General features: G+C 37.9%; 1 protein-coding gene across 4 annotated transcripts in view; it reads right to left on the minus strand.

The window, feature by feature from the left end:
• The window catches only part of rbfox3a (RNA binding fox-1 homolog 3a), a 466,772-nt gene that overhangs the window by 122,841 nt on the left and 323,266 nt on the right, over positions 1–20,665 (minus strand). The window lies entirely within an intron of this gene.

Genomic DNA, 20,665 nt, shown 5'->3' on the forward strand with positions numbered 1-20,665 from the left:
CCACTGTGGTTAGTTTGTATTGTAAATGTTTTCCTTTTTTATTTTTATTGAGCTACTGCTAAGGATTTAGAAAGCAACAATTTGCTTTAAGAGTAAGATTTAAAAATGCTGAATTGATATGAGACACAGTTGAGGCTCAACACGGTGTGGGCTCTGTAGGATTACCTTTTAGATCCAAAGACGCCAGATGTGCCCGTATTGTAGATACCTATAATACCTGCTGGCCTGCTTCCCTCTCTCCACACCTTCTAATGTTTATTAAAGAGCCTGTGAGCTCAGCATCAGGTATTCTTGCAGACCAACTGCATGGGACTGGTCAGCAATCTGGAATTTATTTGGTTAAATCAATTCTCCTTGCTTTCATGTTACAGGAATGAAAAAACAAAATCCAGGCAAAATAGACGGATCCTCATTTAAACTCACTCCCTATTTACTGTTTTATTATGTTTAGTTTCAAACATAAAGAAAAAGAACTACTGAGATTTTTGTGGGCATACTTTGTTGTTATTGACATTTTATGTTTCTAACTGTAGAACAATATAAGTTGTCCTGAATGTGAGAGTAGAATCCATGGACAATTATATATATCAACAAAAGATCTCTCTCTAGATTGTTACAAGGTCAGCTACACTTAAAATGATCTCTTTTGGCCTCTTATTTTCCTGCGAGGCAAACATAACACTGGAACATATACTGTATTTCAGAATATTTCAGAAATCTGCAGAGTAACATATAGGGGTGAGGGGAGATTAAAATTTGAAATATATATGTTGCACACATTTACTTCATTGGGTTAATTTTTAAATACAGATTTAGATTAGATTAGGCTTTTTTAAAAATAGAATTACAACAATAGATATAATCTGACAAAAAATTCAATTAAAAATAAATATACTTATATATAATTAATACAGATACGGGGAGCAAATAGATTCATTTGCACACTGAAAGTTATCAAGGTCTCTTAATTGCTGTTTTCTTTGCCACAATTTTGTATTACTTACAAAGAGAGTACATAACTCTGATAACTGATAACTCAGAACCATATAAAGCTCGCTCTTATTGTTTTTCTAAAGACTCCAAAGAACAGCCCTCTTGTTAATAAGACATAAATGCATATGCTGTTTGATTTCCCAAAAGTAAGGACAAAAGTGCAGTAAGTATTTGCCCAGTGAGTGCAAATGACTCGCTTCAGGGTTCTAAAACCATATCCTAAAAGGATGTTCATGTTCATAAGATGCAAAGAAAGAAACAGACTCAAGATATGAGCCCCTGAGTGATTTATTAAATCTGAACTGAACATTTGAATGCTGTCTTTCCCTTCTTATTAGTTTTAAGTTTTAAGGAGGGCAGTTTGGAGACCTCATTCTTCAGCTGCCATCATTCGTCAGGGGAATATTTGAAATACAGCGGCGTAGCCAAACCTTTTTCTCTTTCACCTATTCTGTATTACTGTATATGTTCTGTGGCAATGCATAGGTTATTTATTAAGAAGTACTGTGATCTTTTATAACAACACTGGTAACTAGTTTTTTTCTCTGTTTTGGCTGGGTGCTTGTGCATGTTTAAGGCACAGACATTTTGGGGACACCTTGCAGATGCCTTTGTAAACCAGAAAAGAAAAGAAAACAAACAACCAAAAAGAAAACACATTTACCTTGGGACTTCACATTTTAGCCACTTCTTCTTCCCTAAACATAACTTGCTTTGAAAGACAGAGAATAAACAACATGAAAAGACATCACTTTGAACACATCCCTGGCAACTGTGGCTGAGCTAATCTAACAGGAGGAGCAGCAAAAAAATAAATAAAAAAATATGCAAATCCAAGTGAGTCTAAGTGATAAGTGTTGTTGTAGAAGCTGAAACACATTGGGATTTTAATTACGCTTTGATGTGATCAAAAGTTTACAAGGGGTGAAAGCTCTGATTTAAAGAATGTCAAGGGTTTAACACAACAGAATTGAGTAAACAATCCTACCCCCACACAAACACCCCCAAAGGCTTTTACGTTTGAATTATTTTCAGCTGGGACTGATAAAAGGCACGTTCACTCCTGACGAAACCCCATGATCCATTTCTGTGCTGATGTAGAAGTGTGCCTCTCTTCCCCGATGTTAAACAATCAATATTCCCTAACTTACCATGCCTTAACCACGGTTTACTGGGTTGGCCGTCGTTATTACTATCATTCCAGATTCCACTCCGTTATGATTTTGTTCTGGTGCCATGCTTATTTATTATTTGATGCAGTCAATAGTCAATAGTCCAGAAAGCAAGTCTTCAAATCTCTTACTACATGATGTATAAGTAATACCTTCCTGCAAAGATCTAAGAGACAAATAATCCCAAACAGCGCAGCATCCAGTCTGGGAATCTACAATAGCTGATGTTCAACCTCACAAGAAAACATTACAGTCAGACTTATTGGAATTTGCTTAAGGAACAGTTTAACCTTTAAATCCCCATTGATAGTTTTAAACTACAGCAAATAACACAGGTCTTTTTCCTAATCAAAGAAACGCCGATTCAATATGCTGTGGCAGAAGCAGGAAGTGTGGTTTTTATCTCTTTTACAGCTTCTATGAAAAACATTGTGACTGAACTCAAGGCAATGTAATGACTTATTTTGTTCAAGGAGATTAGGAGTGAATTCCAGTACACTAATGTATGCACAGTAAAGCCCTACTGGATTTTGACCTGCAGTTTAGTATGCATGGTTAAATGCATGTACATACTTTAGCAATTAAAAATACATGCAGACAGTACACAGTTTGCTTTTAAATTAAAAATCTATACTACTACTACTACAACTAATAATAATAATAATAACAGAACAAATATTAAAAGTATTACAATTATTCAGATTAAAGTTCACTGATATGATTAAGGCATTCCCTTCAGTTTATGAAAAAAGAACAATACAGTTAAATAATAATAGAATTAAAAGCCATTACATGCACAGCATGCATTAAATAACTTTCAAAATGCCACAATGTCTTAGTAAATAAAGACCATGATGGCCGAGAACAGTAGCGGTTTTATGTTCACAATATTAATATTTTAAATCTGTCAAGTCAATGATTGTTCTTAATAATGCAAAGTTGCCTTCAGATAGCGGTTTATACAAATACGTTGCTAAAAAAGTACTGCGGCAATCTTGATCTTTGGTAAGAGAAAGAAAACATTTCCCCCATGCAGAGTTCTCAGAGTATTGTAAAAACAGACATCCCTTTGATATACCCAATGAGTATCTCTGGCACCTATGCTAACCGTACACTGACACCATCTTGAAGATTATACAAATTGCCTGAAGCACATCGTATTATCAAGGGCTACAATGTGGCTACAAGTACACTGATGAAATCTGTACCCTAAACCTTTCTGGGCAGCCACTAATTAAAGGTTTTACCATTTGTAATTGATTCTCTGCAAGTTCTGCATTGTTTCATTCCAATCTATTGGATTTTATTTCTTTAGGAGTCTCAGGTACTCTGCCACATAGTGACAGCTCCTTCTTCCTTTCTGCCCACGTACCTATTTTTTTTTAACCAGCGTTGCACACATTTGAGTATTAACCTAAAACTTTGGGTAATGCACCCCTCTAACTAGCATCCTTACTCTCTCAATACAGTACCTGCAGTCAGGACAGCAACATAGTATGTATTCTGTATACTGTTGGTATTGATAGAGTAATTACAATGTTAATGTAATAACAGTGGTCATGCAATTACAGCTACACTGTAGCAACAATACGATCTGTGCTGTTTTCATGCCAAAATAGTGCTATTTACCAGTTGGCTGTTGTTTGCTGTCAAAAGAACAGAAGAGGCTCTACAGTCTAATGGCCAGCCCACAGCCCCGACTCCACACTGTTAATAGCTAGTAATTAAAAATGACTTATGATGTGTATGAATGGCAAAGGAACGCTGAGCTTTCCTACAGCACATTGAACATACAAAGGAATCCTAGCTCTTTTGAAATGTGTTTCGCTGCTATGCATGTTGGTAAACAGATTTGGAAGAAAATGGGACCTTTGTTATTTATTATTTTTTTGAAATGTTTCTGTGTAAATCAGACCATTCAGTATTATGTGAACATGTGAGCGCATACACAAAAATGCACAGTTTTGATCCCGGCACCTTAAATGGAATGGGATGCATGATTATGCATTATGCATCACTATATTGCATGTCTGCCACCTGTTTAATTGATGTTTCATTGAATTCACATTTCTCTTTACATACAGAAATAAACAATATTAGTTTAAATGAACTAATGCACACATACCTGGATACTGGATACATTTCTCCTGGATGAAAATGATGCAGTTTCATGAGGAAAAGCAAATATTATCCTTTTACACATGCTGATGTCCTACACTTTATAAAAACAACGCAGATGTAAGGTAATGAATGTTGCAGGGGTTATTCTAAGTAAAATGTAGTTCTGGTAAAAAAGTAGTATTACTTAAATAATTTGAAAATTTAAGGTGACAGAAAATCAGATTTAGGTTAGTGAACCTTCGTCTCTATTTTATTTACACAAGCATTATATTGTGGGGAATTCTGTGCTCAGATCTCAGTGTTGAGTAGGATCTCTGTATAACGTTGCATGTAAGAATGAAGGGAACATGAAATTGGCCTCTTATTGATAACGTTGTTAATAGTTGTATAATTATCTTTCTCATTGTAATTACTGTTGTTTTCTGTGCAGTATAGTAATGGAATTAGGCTGATTGAATAACTTCTAGAAAACAAAATCTGGGAAGGCTTTCTTAAATATAGGTTCACCATTAAAACTAATATTTAAAATGCTGCATGTCTTTGGCTTGGACTGCACAGCCAGTCCCTATCCTTTACAGCTTGTCGATTTTAATTTAGTAGAAAGGATTCAAGGGAACGTCACACTGTTTTATAATTGTTGGCTGTGTCTCCCAGTATGAAGGTAAATTCTGAGGAGTGTGTGCATATTTATTGGATTAACATAGTACAAATAGTATGCCATCAGAATTGTTGTTTATTTTATTTGACCATTCATTACTATTTGCAAACATATTGAAACCAACCTGTTTCTTTCCATGAGTTAAAACAATGTCAAAACCGTTCCAGATGGGGTTGAAACCAATTTGGTATCAGTTTCTTTTCCACACAAATGAAAAAAATAAAATGCTAAATAGTCCACCTTAACCTTCTGTTGGCCTGGTATTGGAGAGGCTAGCCATCTGCCCTGAAGGAGACAGTTTCCACAAATCAGAGTACACACAAAGCTGTCAAGGGCTAAACCTAACCCCCATGCCAAACCTCGGGTGCCATAGAAACAACAGAAGAACCTCATTGTAGCCACAGCGAAACAACGTATTGGCGTCAAATGAATGCGAAGGACATCAAGACGTCAATATTCGAAGCTTTTCAGTTCTTCTTTCCATAACAACCTCGGGTTAAAGGTGGCCTCCTAAGCCAGGCTGGTTTATACTGTTGATAATCCCACAGTGCTGGAAGACAGGAAGGAAGGTGGAGGGCGAGAGGGGTGCCGTCTGAGGCTTAGCTGTCCGCTGAAGGATTGGATTACTGCTGCCAATAAAGCACCTTAAAAGCTCTCCAGAAATGCCGCTCGAAAAATAACCAGAGCCGAGGAGCAGAAAATTGAAACCTGCAAGGGCAAGGGAATGTAATAACAGTGAGGCCAACCTGCTGCTGACCCCTGTGACCTTTGTCTCTCCTTCCTGAGTGGGCCAGTGGAGGTTGAGAGAGGTTTAGCGAGGGGTCAGCTGGAAGAGATAGCACGGCGACTGGGAGGTCGTTAAGGACGGGCACCCACCGAAGCGGTCTGCCAGTGTGTGTGGGTACAGGGCTAGAGGGCTGACAGGCGCACGCAGGCTGAACCAGTCCTGCAGAAGAAAATCACATCAGATCAATGATAAAATATTTAGTTTCTCTACGGAAAACAGATTCCGGGATTGGGCACACAGAAGAGGATAGGAAAGGGCATGTATGTACTTTGACTTTCACAATGTAACCCACTCGGTTTCCTAAATATTAGGGATGTGACGGAGCTGACGGAAATCCACATCCATTGAATGCGGATTTTAAAGCATTAAATCCATCGAATGCGGATGCGAATGCGGATGCGGACGTAGCGTATTTAGTTGTAGGTTGAGGGGCATTTTGTATTTGCCAGTACTACTGTAAAATCAATTTGCTACAGTTTTCATTTAAAAAAAATAAAATATTTCATTTTTCAAATGGACAATTTAATTAACAAACGTTACTATTCAACATGGTTTCTTAAATTCTTAACATGTATCTAATACTACTATTACTAGTCACTTTACTACTTACATGTAGTTAGGCTAGTAGTTGTACAAAACATTTTAAAAACACAAGCATTTCTCACAGGGGGGTTGACATGCAGGGTTTAACTGTGAAGTGATGATGCGCGGGCAGGTTTGGCATCAGTTATGTGGTCAAGAAAAAACACCCAGAGAAGGACAGGGTCAAACCCATATAATAGAGTAAATGGTGTAAAAATGAGGACAAAATGAAAATTACAAATATAAACAGTTTTAGTCCTATATATCCTTAAATGACCCCATTATAGAAGTGCAAGATTTCAAGGTAAAGTAAGCTGACGATGGACGTTTAACTGTTAGCAATGTTGTATGTTAATAATTATGCGCAAAGCTTTTTTTTCTATCATTATGCTTTCTATCTTGTGGATTTGTTGTGCACCGTTAGATACTTTACACCATGTTGTAATCCTACCTTTAAAACACTAATACAAAATATTAAAGCTGCAAGGCACAGATAGCGGTTTAATTTGAACACGTCACATGACAGCCCTAGACTCCGGATGGAAGTGTTTGAGTTATTCTCGGGTGTGTAAACCAGACTTTGCCAGGGTTGCCAAAAATGGGGGGAAATATTGCATGGGGGGAAATGTGGGGGGGGGAAGGATATGAAATAGCGAGCAAAAGTAAAAATATGGGGGATTCTTTTCCTCATTGTAAATTCCCCTCAGTGCTTTCATTAAGAGTTCACTTCACCAGTGCCCCCAACCCAGCACCCCCCTTGGACCTCACTTCATCAGCCCACACAACCCCCAACCCCGCCCCGGACCTCATGGACCCCTACTGAGTGAATGAGCAGGCTGACTTCATGCATGTGCGTGTTGCAATGGTAGATATTTTGCTACAAATTCGAATTCGTTTGGTTTAGTATTCGACGGAGTTCGGATTTGCTAAACATGTGCGAAGTTCGACATCTGCGAATGCGGATTTGAACTTCGTCACAACCCTACTAAATATATAAGAAAACCCCTGTTTTTACCCTCGGTACAGAGAAGAGATAGATTCACCTTCATATTAACTGCAAATAAATGTGGGATTAAAGTGATAGGGGCATATTGTATGTGTATGTAACAGTAATTACAAAATCAGTAACTGATAATAGGAAAAAACTATGTTTAGTTCCTCATTGCCTGTGACAGTTTAGTGTACAGTAATGTTCAGCATGTATAACCTATTCTTTAACTGATGTAATGAACAGAACACGTTTACGTTTTATTGTGCTATCAGCAGTGGTATTTATGAATTTTGGACTAATTGATTGATTTGCTTTTCTTACAAATACCGCGCTGACTGAATACACATTTGTTTAAAATTCAATTTTGATAACAAACCCCAGGTGAGGTGACTGGAGAATGCAAGAGCTGTATCTCAATATAGTTGCACTTCATCTGCAAAGTTTTTTTTTTTATAACATCATTGAAGTCAGAAGAAGTTGATCTGATTAAATGCAGTGTTATTTTAAGTTGCTCGATAACACAGCGATCTGAAATCTAGACTTTAAAAACACAAGGGGTTTAAGTATGTGATCTTCATAATAACTAACACAAATATGGCTGTAGGGGTTGTTGTTGTTTTTTTTTTTTCTTTTCTAGAGATTGCTTCTGTATTGATCTTGATGTAACATTGTCTAAAAAGTTCAGTGGGAAGTTTTAATTTTGCCTTCTGCTTTACGAGAACTTAAAAGCCCTATGACATTGAGACTTCAAAGCAGCCAAGCCCTAACTTCAAAGATGGTTTGAACTTATAGAAATATTTCTTTTTTCTTATTCTCATGACAGATACTTTCTTGTTTATTGACACAATGCAAAAGCCAGCTACAAAAAGGGGGAGGGAGTGAGGGGAGAGACTGCATTTAAAATACGGGAGAGTATAAAAGGTACAATTGCCTGACGGATGTGGCCGTACATAGCAACCTTATGCTAAAGACACTGCCGTCTACTGGAAAGTGACTTTCAAAAGGAATGTCCCAGTTGATAGAGCTGCATATGAAATCAGGAGAGCTCACGCAAATCAAAGGGGGCTAAAACTTGACAGGAAACCTGCAACATTAGGAATTCTACTGCCTTCATCCCTAAAGGTTCATGTCCTTTGCAAGGTGGAAAAATAATAAGAGAAAGTCATGTGTTCCACAGCCCTTCTCTCTTCAAACTTTTCTTCCCATTTTACCTCAACATTTGGTAATCAATGAGATAATCAGTATCTTATTTCTACTACTTTTCTGTTTTCACTTTGCCATCCTGTTGAGCTTGTGAATGTTAATTTTACTGCTTGGATTTTGAATAGGCAATTTTAACTACTCCTGGGATCACAGCATATCTGAAACCAAAAAGAAAGAAAAACATTGTCTAAAATAATTGTGAAAAGGACATCGCTGATCTTCAATCAATGACCAGTCTGCTAATGTGCGTTGGTGTCCAAATGTCTCTGCAAGAAGCCCTTTTCAAAAACAGCCCGAGTGGGAACAAAACCAGAGGTCCAGAATACACATCACAGTAAATGAAAAGAGTAGGAAACAAAATAAAAGGAAAATTCAGATGACAAGAGCCTGAGATATCAGAGCCAGGCATCGTTCTGCTCTTTCAGTCACCTCGTTGTGATCTCTTCCAGTCCATGTGCGGTTCTTCCCTAATCCCCATGATGATCTGTTATGATCTGTAAAGTGCCCAAGATGACTTTCTGGGTGAGATATGATATTCCGAGTTGGTTTGGGTGAAGTCCAAAGTGCTTGCCCTCATACCATGGTTACATCTATTGAGCTGCTTTCATTTCACTCTCAAACACTAGGGACTGAGGAGGGGATTATATTGCAGCAAACCTAGTCCTGTCCTATCTGACCAAAGTTGCTCATCAGTTTACGTTAGTTCAGATTTAATCTTTCATGTGTTTCACAAAGGTTGCTAGGCTAGTTCTAGGCATCTAATTTGCTACAGCGGCTAACAGTGTACATTCAGTCAAACGATGAAAGTCTGGGCAGATAAAGCGCAGAAATGTTTTCTTTCCAAAGTGTTATTACCACAAAAGGTACAGCTCTTAAACAACTGTGTAATTTCATTCAAGTGTAATCAATTACTTCATTTTGTGTGTTTAAACATTGAGGCACAATACAGACCCAAACAAACTGCAAATGCCCTCTTAAAGTCAATTACAAATGTTCTGAGAGAGAGAAAAAAAAAGTGGTTCTGGGACTAATCTGATTTCATTCTACATATTTTAAATAACTTTTTAAAGAAGAATATGCACTGCCTTATTTACCTTGTCTGACAGCAGTGGGAGCACACAAGTACTGCAAATTGAATAAAGTCTTGACAAATGCAACAGAAGTTAGTTTTAAGGACAAGGCTACGCAAGCAGGAGAACTGGCTTCACGCACAGCACTGACGACTCACTGACGCAGCACCGGGGGCCACACGGGGGGTGCGGGGAGGAGGAAGTGTCTCTTAGCGATTGATACCCCCACAGACCAGACAGCCTAGATGTTGTGGAAACCGATAGTGAGAAGAGCCACGCAGACACCCGAGCGCAGGGCTGCTTATCTGATCATCAGCAGAGATTACAGGACAGAGGGGGAACTGTTTCACCCAGATGACAGGAACATGGGTGTTGGGTTTAGGTTTGGGTTTGGTCAGGTTGGGTCATGCTGAGGAGAAGCTGGACAGTTTAGTAGGCAAGATGAGAAACCATTACCAACCAACACCTAATTGAATGCAAAGCTCTAGCTGAGACAAGACTGCCCAGGTAATGGTCTCTCTTTGTATTTGACATATTTTAGTTTTATTAGATTTTTGTATTTTATTGTATTTTGTTTTGCTCAAAAGTTCTTGTTCATCTTGCATCCACTTTGGTAAGGGGTGCACGGCAGAAGCTGAATTCACAACACATATATACATCTATTTTTTAAATTAATAAATAGCTTGTAGTTTCTTATTTTATATTACGCATTTAAAAATGTCCGATGACTCATTCCTTCTTAGTTTTGTCCTATGAGATCACAGCCTGCTGCACACTGTTGTACTATAACCTTAGGCAGCCCCCCCCATGACTTTGTGGGGTCTTTTATTTACACATCAGTTGCTGAGGGAAGTAGGGAGTATCTGAAGCACATGAGCACTAGATGTGTGGCACTGTGGTAAAATATTTTCCTTTGGGATATGTATCTGAAATAACAGGATCTTGGAAAAATGAAATCCACTCCAGTGCCTGGTTGATTGATAATCCAGAATTTATTAAAAGTAATAAAAGATAAAGTAGTAGTTACATCACAGTACATCAAATTAGCCATTTCATACAAACAGCCCTTGATGTTCTGCATACTTTCAGAACTTTTAGCGTAATCAAGAATATATGTTTTTTCCTTTTTTTATTAAATGAGAGTAAATTAGCTTTGAGATTCGGACCCCATACTGAGCTGGGGTTTTATTAGCAGGGAGAATAACATATCATGACTCGAGTAAAATGAGTTTATTAGGAAATAATTAAAAATATAATTGCTACCTAATTAGCATACCATTGTGCAAGCACCTTCGTTGTGTTTGGGATTATTAGATTGGTGTATAAATGTAGAATTTAAATGTTACAAACTAATTAGTATTTCATGATTAATGCATACCTAATAGTTCCTTTTTGTGTAGTGTTCAATGAATTCTTTCACAGTAATTTGTTACTATCTCAGGTTCAAATTATCTCTAATAGCATGTTAATAATGGAGTGGTGTCCAGGGAAAAACATGATGCTGCATTTTAATCTAAATAAAGTTTTCACGCTACATTTAATTCACGTAATGTTATATTCTGGAAAATAAAATGTCTGCAGACCACTGAGATTTCCCATAGTTATTTGTATTAGAATATATACATATGTGTGTTTCACCATTAGTTTGAAATTCACTAAATATCATGGTGCTGTTGGGGCTGTTAATGCAGACATGTTAGGCCAATAATTATTATTTATTTCTTAGCAGGCTCCCTTATTCAGGGCGACTTACAGTTTACACAAGAATCATTTTAATGCATTAAATAAAAGTTAAAAACAATCATCAATCAATAATAAGCAGTTTGCAGTTCTTCACTTTGTTTTTTGAGAAATAAAAGGCTTGATAGGGAGAAATGTATTCCCCCAATAGATAGGTGGACAAGGAACCTGCAGGGCCTGATTTAATTAGAATAATACCAAAGTAGTATATTCAACTATAACAAAGCCAGTCGGGAAGACTCGGCTAAAGTTTTTCTAAAGAACGTACTATCAGACAGGATTACTCCCTTTGGCTGCTAGACAACCACACAATGTCGATGAGGTACCCCAAACTTTACCACAGACTGGAGTGAACCTGGTCTACCTGGAGCAACACACAGATCTGAAATGCACATAATTTACACACTCTTGCTGTAACAGTAATTCAAAGAGAATATATTTGACATCTAGACAGAGCACTGTCCAAGCATCAAGGCAAATAAACTTAAAGCAACGATTCAAAATAAAGAAATGTAATTACACATTTCTGGTTATATATATATCTATTATCTGGAACTAACTACCTAATCGTGTTGTGTTAATCACTGGGGTCATTCAAGAAGCAGCTCATTGAGGTCCTTGGATCAATATGTTACTTACAACCATACAAGAGAGATGGGCCAAAAGACATTTTCTTGTTTGCAACCTTTCTTATGAAATATCTTCTGGCCCTGTAACAAAGCCACTGGTCTTTTCACATATTTGCAAATTATTATTTTATTGCTTTGGAACATAAAACTACACACACACACACACACATGCATGTACATATAATGCGATGATACCTTAGCACAGTTCTGCGGTGCAATGTGAGCCCATAAGGCTGTCCCATCCATGCCCCCTGTAGCTGTAGCCATGAAAGCACAGTTATAGAATTTGGCCATGGTGTATAATAGAGGGCCTGACACAGTACTATTTCATTCAGTTCACCGACATCAGCGCCGGGTTTGGGAGGCAGAAGCAAAGATGAAGGCCTTTCCAGGCAGCAGGCCGACTCCCACAGGAATAGAGACTGGCCATAACATTCAGCAGCTCTGTCAAAAGCAGCATACATCACCTTCTACAGCTGCGAGATACAAGTCCATCTGTAGTGTCAAGCACTCGATCACAGAGGCCTTTGGTTCTTCATCTTCATGAATATAATGGATCTATACATTTCTTAAACTCATAAACAGCATGAAGGATGTTCATTTTAAAGAATCAGAACATGGTGAAGTCTTGCATGTAGCATCGGTAGTGCCCAGACAGTCCTGAGATGACATGTTAAGTCAAATCAAATCAAAATCAAAAGTCACTGGTATGCACTTACATTAGTAATATACTTGTGTTTGGGTGTATTTAAGTCTAAGGTGCTGTTGATTAGTGTATATATAAAAAGTAAACATACCTCTATGCAAGTGAACACTGCAGATTTAGGGAGACTATATTGTATTATAGTAGTTTACCAATCAGAAAAAATGATTTCCCCTTTTTTGCCACTTTTCCATGCATATTTAATAACATATTTTCTTACTTTGAACCGACTCCTCGCATTTCGCGTTCTATTTTAGCCTCATGAAAAATGTATCAGCAGCTGGTTAAAAGGGCTGGATTTAGGTAACAGCAAGCCCCATAGCAACATTGGCTCTATTCATCTCCAGTTTGGAGCAGCCTACCTGAGTGAGCTGCAGCTAGAAACATTCATTAAACTTTGCATTGCACCTAGCGCTGCTCTTTGCAATGGAGCAGATGCATTTCTCACTGGCTTCTCTGGAGCGCACAGTGTGAGAAAGCAGGCAGGGGTCGGTGTGAACGCAGCTGGGAGGGAAGCAATTGAAGCAAGCATGGTAAAAATGCTGCACAAAAATCTGCCTTTGTGAAATATGGGGCTAGGCTGAGCTGTACGCGTACTTTTAACTTGCTGAAATGCAGGTTATGATTTTCAGCACAAATTATTCTCACACGAATGTCCTGGTGGCTGACAGGAGTGAGTATGAGCATTCACAGCATGACGTGCTGTACACCACATGGGCACAACAACACAGGTGTGCCACACACTCCTGACCGAGAGATCCCCTTTCTTACGATCCTTCTCAACGGCGACCCCCTGGTTTAAAATAAAATGAAATCAAACTAAGAGTATAATTACAACAACTAACCAACCATGTTTGTCAGCTTGAAACCAAGCCATCAATCAGGCCTTTCTAATAAAGTTGATTAAATTAACATCAAATCAACCACTGGCTAATTACAAAATATTTCCTAAAAATGTTGTAAAATGATGCCCATTCTACAACATATGTGTTAAAGCAAGGTTGCAGCCATAATTGTAGCACATTATCAGAGGTTCATTTATAATTAGCCAGCGGCTGATTTGATGATTACTTAATTATTCTTCAGATCAGTTTCATTGAAGTGGCTTGATTGACATTTTGTGGTTAGGGTACTGATAAGCACATGCATTTCTAAGCCTTAATAGTAAAATGTGGAAAATGCAGCACAGGACAAACACAGTCCCACTAACTCAGTTTGGATGTCTCCTTTGAAAAACATTAAACACATTCCAGAGTGAATGCAATCTTGCCAGGCTTTTCTGCATCCTGTTAGTGCATTGTGAGGTCCTCAATAGATGCCCACAGAATCTTGGTATATCGTAACTCATGTTTCTTGTCCGTGTTAAAGCAAAGTCTGCATGGTTGGTCCTTAAAAGCCATCCTTCACAAAGAAAGAGAAAGAGCTTTCACAGCAAGAGGAAGCCAGTGAGACGGAAACAGTGTACATCTGCCTACCGCACACTACACTATTACCATAAACTTCATTTTTCTCTCAGAACAGTCAGTAAATAAGAAAGGGAAACGAGTGAACAAAAACCATATTGCGTTACAAGGGAGGGAAAAAGGGAGGGGGGGCGTGATGGAGAAGGACTGCGAGAGAGAGAGAGAGAAAGAGAGAGAGAGACTCCGAAGCTGCTGAACACAATCTAGGTGCCCCGTATTATCTATCAAGCGCGACTCGTAAATTTTCTGTCGGGAACCACTGCTGATTTATTCTCAGTCTAGCGGATAATTTGACTTCGCTCACAGGACCACCTCAGGCACTTTCTCCACACTCTTCCACCTTCTTTTTTTTTTTTTTTTTTTAACAGGTTTTTTAAAAAAAAAAAATATATATATATATATATATATATTCTGCAAGGGGACACGATTGTAAACATCTGTCTTTGAGCAAGATGCATATACTACACAGAATTGCATACACCCAAACAAACATATGCTTAACACTGATTGTCTGACAGTCAGGACAGTCCAAAGGATTAAACAACATACACAAAACAAACACATCAGCCACAGGAGGTAAATTAAATACAACGATAATTGTAAGGAAAGAATATTAAAACAAATATATTGACAGAGGGTCTCGTAGATCTGTGTTTCCAACTATCTTGTGTATTCTTTTAGTGAAAGGGGTGCATTCATTGTTAAGGGATGGCTAATTAATTTCTCTTAGAGAAATTAAAATGATCAAAAACGTCCCAAGAGATTGTTTTTGTGATAGACATTCCTTTATTTTTATAAATAAAGACTGATACACTTCTATAATAGTTGCTTACCAGAGTTCTGGTAAAGGGATGGAAAACTACCTGAAGTGGTTTCACCTCACCTTGACAGAGCAGGCCCTACTGGGCAGGACCCCAGCGAGGTCAGCAGTTATGACCTGTGCTGCCGCCCGTCTTAATCAGTTCAGTTGTTCTGCGGCATCTGCAGGTTAGCTTCAATTGTCGAGAGCAGAAACTGTCTAGGTACTGAGATTAGAAGACTGTTATTGATCCTTTCACTTTGCAGAGAATAGGGGAAATCTGAAAGGAGTATTGGAAGCAGTGAAGACGAAATATCAGGGTTAAATAAATGGACACACTATATATTTTATAGAACTTACTTATTGGAATTTTTTTCATCATTTCTGTGGTTTCTTTCCAATCAACCATCTTTCCCTCAAAACTCATCAACAATAAATAACAGTTTGGGAAGTCTGAGGTTCTGACAATCCTTGGTAAAAAACAAAACAAAAAACACCCTACATAATGCGTTAGGCTCTTTAAATTAAATCTACGAACACACAGTCGGCTGCGTGAGGAACAGGTGCGAGGGAAAATGGGTTCTGTATCTGAGATGGTTGCGATGCTGGTGCTTTTCAAAGCAGAAATGCCCACTGGCGATGCCTCATAATGCGCTGCTGCTGCAGTGTACGAGTACAGTTGTTAAATACTGAAGAACAGCTGGCTGCAAGTTGCGCTCGGAGCCTGCAAGGCGACTGTGGGGTTCACTCGAGTGGGTTCTGAAGTCATCCGGACCAGCGCGGCCGTGTCACAGCCAGGAGGCACATTAAAGATGACAGTCCCCGCTTCACGTGTCATTTACGTGATGTGCAGGAGACTTTTTATGTATGGCAAAAAAATAAACAATCGGCAGGCAATAGCTGTAAAAGGGATAACATTCTCTCTCTCTCTCTCTCTCTCTGTCTGTGTGTATCAGGACTTTTACTGAATATCTAAATATAAAGTGTGCCCCCCGCTCCCCATTTAAGACATTCTATTTTTGCAGGCCTACAGTAAGTTTGAATGCCTAATATTGTTGCAATGCCATTTACTCCATGTCAGTCGAATGTGCTTCAGGGATGTGTGCTTGTGGGTTACCTAAGGGTACCAGCAATGCATAAACTCTGCTCTGTGCATAAAAAATAAATAAAAATAACACACAACAACTACAACAAATATAACGCAATAGCACTGAGAGATTAAAAGCATTACTATCACTTCAAAAAGCTCAGAGTTCAAGGAGGGCTGTGAGCCTTCTGAAAAACATAGTATGCAATGTATGTTAAAAGGAACCAGCAAATGTGTAGGCAGGAAGAGACTGCCGACAAAACAGCCCATTGATCACAAAGCTGTTCTTTTTAGACAGACATATGTTACCGTGATGTGCACATGTCAGCATTAACGTGGTGCTGAAAAACGTCTAGGAATACAGACGCCTTTGAAAAACGAAACATAAGAAAAAAAATCAGTAATGCACACAAATCTAGGCCAAGTAACAGATAAAGTATTGGTTTGAAATGATGATTCTAATACAATAATATTATCAAATGCATTATGTTTTTTTTCAGCTGAGGAATACGTCTCAATACAACTACTTATGTAGGAATGCATACCAAAAAAAAAAAGCTCTCACCTTGAAAATCCTAATTTCTCAGTAAAAATGAGTACAGTGCAGTTCCAGGATGCAATGCTAGCCCAAATCACCACAGTTAGAAAACTAACTGGTATTAATGTATGTATAACTTCTTATAATTGCCATCAGCTGAAGGCAAGGGCACCTACCAGAAAGCCAAGGTAATTTATCTACCCAAGAAAGTCCATTGTGTATGTGTTTATATTGCTTTACACCAATATAGTACAATACTTTTTCTTGAGGTAAAACAAATAAACAAACAAATGCAAAAGCCAGAAGGTAACATATTGGGAATACACATTATCATTGCAGTCATGTGGTTCTTTGCAACTTTTTGTGGACTCATTACATTTCAGAAAAGCAGGTTTGATTTCTTCCCGCATTTTATTTTCTAATGCATTTTGTTACAGCTGCCTTTAACCTTCACAATACCTTAAGGGATTTTGTTGGGGGCATTGTGGGTCAAATAAACAGTAATGCTTTCAGATTCTGTTTCAATCCTTCAAATTTATTTTGGGTCCAATGCGTATTTGTTTAAAATAGGAAAGGCTGCTGACTTGATGCGATGCAACCGAAGATCTCCATTACAAGACTGGAGAACAGCCAGAAAAAACAAAACATTTTTATTTATTTTTTTATAAAACAGCACTCTCTCCCTTAAGAAACATCTCCCAGAAAACACAAACACTTGTAACATAAGAGATCCTAAACCCTCCGCAGCATAAACACAAAATAACCAGGAGGCACTTACTCATTCATAAACACATTATCAATAGCAGTGGTAGAACATTTTAACTGAACATTGTTTTGTAGATTGTGTATTAGTTACAACACATTTCAAATTATATTAGATGTCATCGCTGCTGTTCTGTTCATATTATTATTCTGCAAAGGATCTGGCTGTAGTTACTGTATATTTTTCATGTAGCGCAGGGACTTAAACCTTCAAATTAACGTTTCACAATTCGAAAACTCTCTGGGCAGTTTCCAATAAATATTTCCTCCTCTCCTCGAAACCTTATTGGCTGAAGTGATCCGTGCGCCATATAGTTTGAAAGGGCGCCTGTATACTGTACAATTTAGTCATCCGGCGCTGTGCCTGGAAGGCTTGTAAGGTGGCTGAGCGGGGCTCTGAAGTTCAGGTAATTGTATCGTAACTGTCGGGCATAAGGAAACTAAAAAAGATTACAAGAGAAAAAGACCCCGCGTGCAACTTTATAACTTATTGATGTGTCTGCTGGACAGAGCCCGAAGAGCTGCTGGGGACCTAGTTAAGGCAGCAGGCTCTTGGTTAATAAAAGCCTCATAAGATTGTATTTCCCTTTCCCCGCTGGCTGAGTGAAGCAGGAATGCGATGTCTTTCGTCTTGGAGGGGTTTAGTGCCCACGCCTGGCCTGGCCGCTGATGGCTATAGAGCGGCAGTGAAGTTTTGCCAACTGCAAACCTTTTAAACAGGTTGTTTGTTCATCTTATCTCCTTTCTTCTGTGCTTTGAATTTCTTGTTTATTCCCCGGGGCACATTTAAACCAGTTTACAGGAGTCATGTGAACCAGTCGGAAAAAAGGAATCTAATGGCAGAAAATTTGTATTTATCTGTTTTAATTTAAGACCAAATTAAGTTGTTTTATAATATATATCATGAACGATGACCATCATGATTCTGTACTCTGGAAGTCTGCAGTGAGTCCATATCATTCTCATTCTGAGTGATATGACATTGCTGCTCAGCATGTTATTTGCCTTTTAAATGCAATAAACAATCTGTTAAAATAAATTCTCTCAATGTGCAATGTGAGGAGGTGAAGGAGGCAGGTGTATAATGCAAGCTGCTCAACAATACTGCAACCCTAATCTGTCTCCCCATCATCCCTTCTCAAGAACAACTTTAAGCAGTCTTTACAGAAGCCTTTTTTTTTTTTTTTTTGCTGGAACACTTCTAAATAATCTAACCAGAAACAAAAGATAACCAGGCAGAACAATCACACTATGATGGGTAAGAAGTTAGAAACAGGGAAACACAGATGATATCGGCTAGGAGTGGCAGAGTTAATTACTTCTGCAAGCAAGATTATTAAAAACACACAGCCTTCCGTGTGTCAGGCTTATCTCCTCCATGTAAAACAGAGAACAGTTTTCTGTGGCACATTTTATGAAATGTACATGGAGATGGCTCTATGGCAACAGTTTGATCAGTTGTGGGGATGTAGGCAAGGCGACTCTCCTGACATTAACAGGTAAAATCATTCCTGCAGCAGAATCAATACTGGGATCATGTATGTATATAAATATTCAACAGTACAGAAAGTAATGATATATATATATATATATATACATATAAATACCATGGCTTTTCTTTCTGTTTTTTATTACACCTTTTATAACTTTACATCTTAACAATTTTGATGTATAGTTCTGGGAAAGCCTTATTTCTATCAGTACAGAGATTTTTTCCCCCTATTTCTTTTTTTAAACACACTGTGTGAATCACTGTTCTGATGCAAAGAGGAGAGTGGTGAAAATGACAGTCAGCTATCATCCAGCAGCGAATTCCAACCTAAAGATTTATGACCAGACTGTGCTTTTCTTTTTTTCTTTTTTTTCCACAGTATTTTAGAGCTTTAATGATCATCTCGCTTGAAGTTATGGATGAATATTCTCAGCTAAAACTTCCCAAACCTCCAGGGCTCTATAAAAACAATAGAAAAGGCACAACATATAACTATTTTATATCCTGTTTGTGAAAAAATGATGACTTACCTATGACAGAGAATAATGGTAATACTTTTGCATAGAAAAATAAAGAACAGACAAACAAACAAACCAAAAACTGCCAGTAATTTGAGCACTTTGATGTAGAAAATGCTCATACATCCCTATACATGCAAACATGCACTAATACGCAGGGTCATTACATTTCCACTGTTTTGGGAAGAGAAAAAAAAATGGTTGATGGTAAAAGATGAGAAGAATGTGTCATAAAGATAGCAAGGGACAGGAGAAGAAGGATATGGCAACTTTAAAAAGGGTCTTGCTGCAGCATTAGAATTCTAAGTATTTAAGCAGTGAGTATAAAAGCAGGTCCCGGGAGCCTGATCTCTCTAATCTACAAATGGCTTCTTGCTATTAAACTGCTAATTCGGGGGATTAAGGGATCCCTGAGAACACAATCCCCTTTCCGAGTTTTTCTGAATTTGCTGAAGGTGCTGGTTTAAATATTAATGAACTGGATATCAAAGGGCTGAGGGAGAGCAGAAATTAGCAGCATGTAATTTTGCTTTGAAAATCTGTAGCCAGCTCTCTTTACTGAGTCCAAGCCCCCCTCCCCTGAAATACCAAACACACACTTCCCTAAAACCATGTGCAGAGTAATAACAGTCAGCCCGGGCAGAGTAGGGAAGCACCATTAAAGTTTAAACAGTTGGAATAACTACAGGCTCATTTCTAACAGTTGCAGTAGTGCTGTAAATTGATTGCTGCTTTTTTCCATTTGTTTGTTTCTGTCCCCTGTTACAGAGACTTGTGCTGCCTTTGTCTTTATTGTGGCCAGGACTCAATGGAAGAATCAGTAACACTTTAGATTAGGGTGTCATTAGTAAATGGTTCATAAATAGTTTATAGAACAGTTAAGAACCATTTATAAATGATCAATAAAGCTTTAGAAGATATGATTTATCGTTATAATATATATATATATATATATATATATATATATATATATATATATATATATATATATATATATATTGTTTTGGGAGCTGCCAAATACTGCAACCCTGACTTTCTACTTCATGCGTTATAAATAACATATTAATATATATATGCTTAAAAATTGCATCACAATATGTATGTAGATAACTTGATAAGCTAAACTGAGGAGTACATTCAGGAGCACTACTAGTATTATTGTACATTAGTATAATAGTCATGCAAGTATTTTATGGGATGGACAAATCTAAACTTTTAATCAAAATGTAGTTCACCATTACATGTTATTTATGAGAGTGGTGGTAATTTAGACATACTGTAGTCATAATAGATCTAATTCAGGAAAATTGTTGGCCCCAGAACTTTTGGAATAGCTGCCACATTCATATTGGCACCT

This window comes from Amia ocellicauda, chromosome 5 (genome assembly GCF_036373705.1).
Source record: "Amia ocellicauda isolate fAmiCal2 chromosome 5, fAmiCal2.hap1, whole genome shotgun sequence".
NCBI lineage: Eukaryota > Metazoa > Chordata > Actinopteri > Amiiformes > Amiidae > Amia > Amia ocellicauda.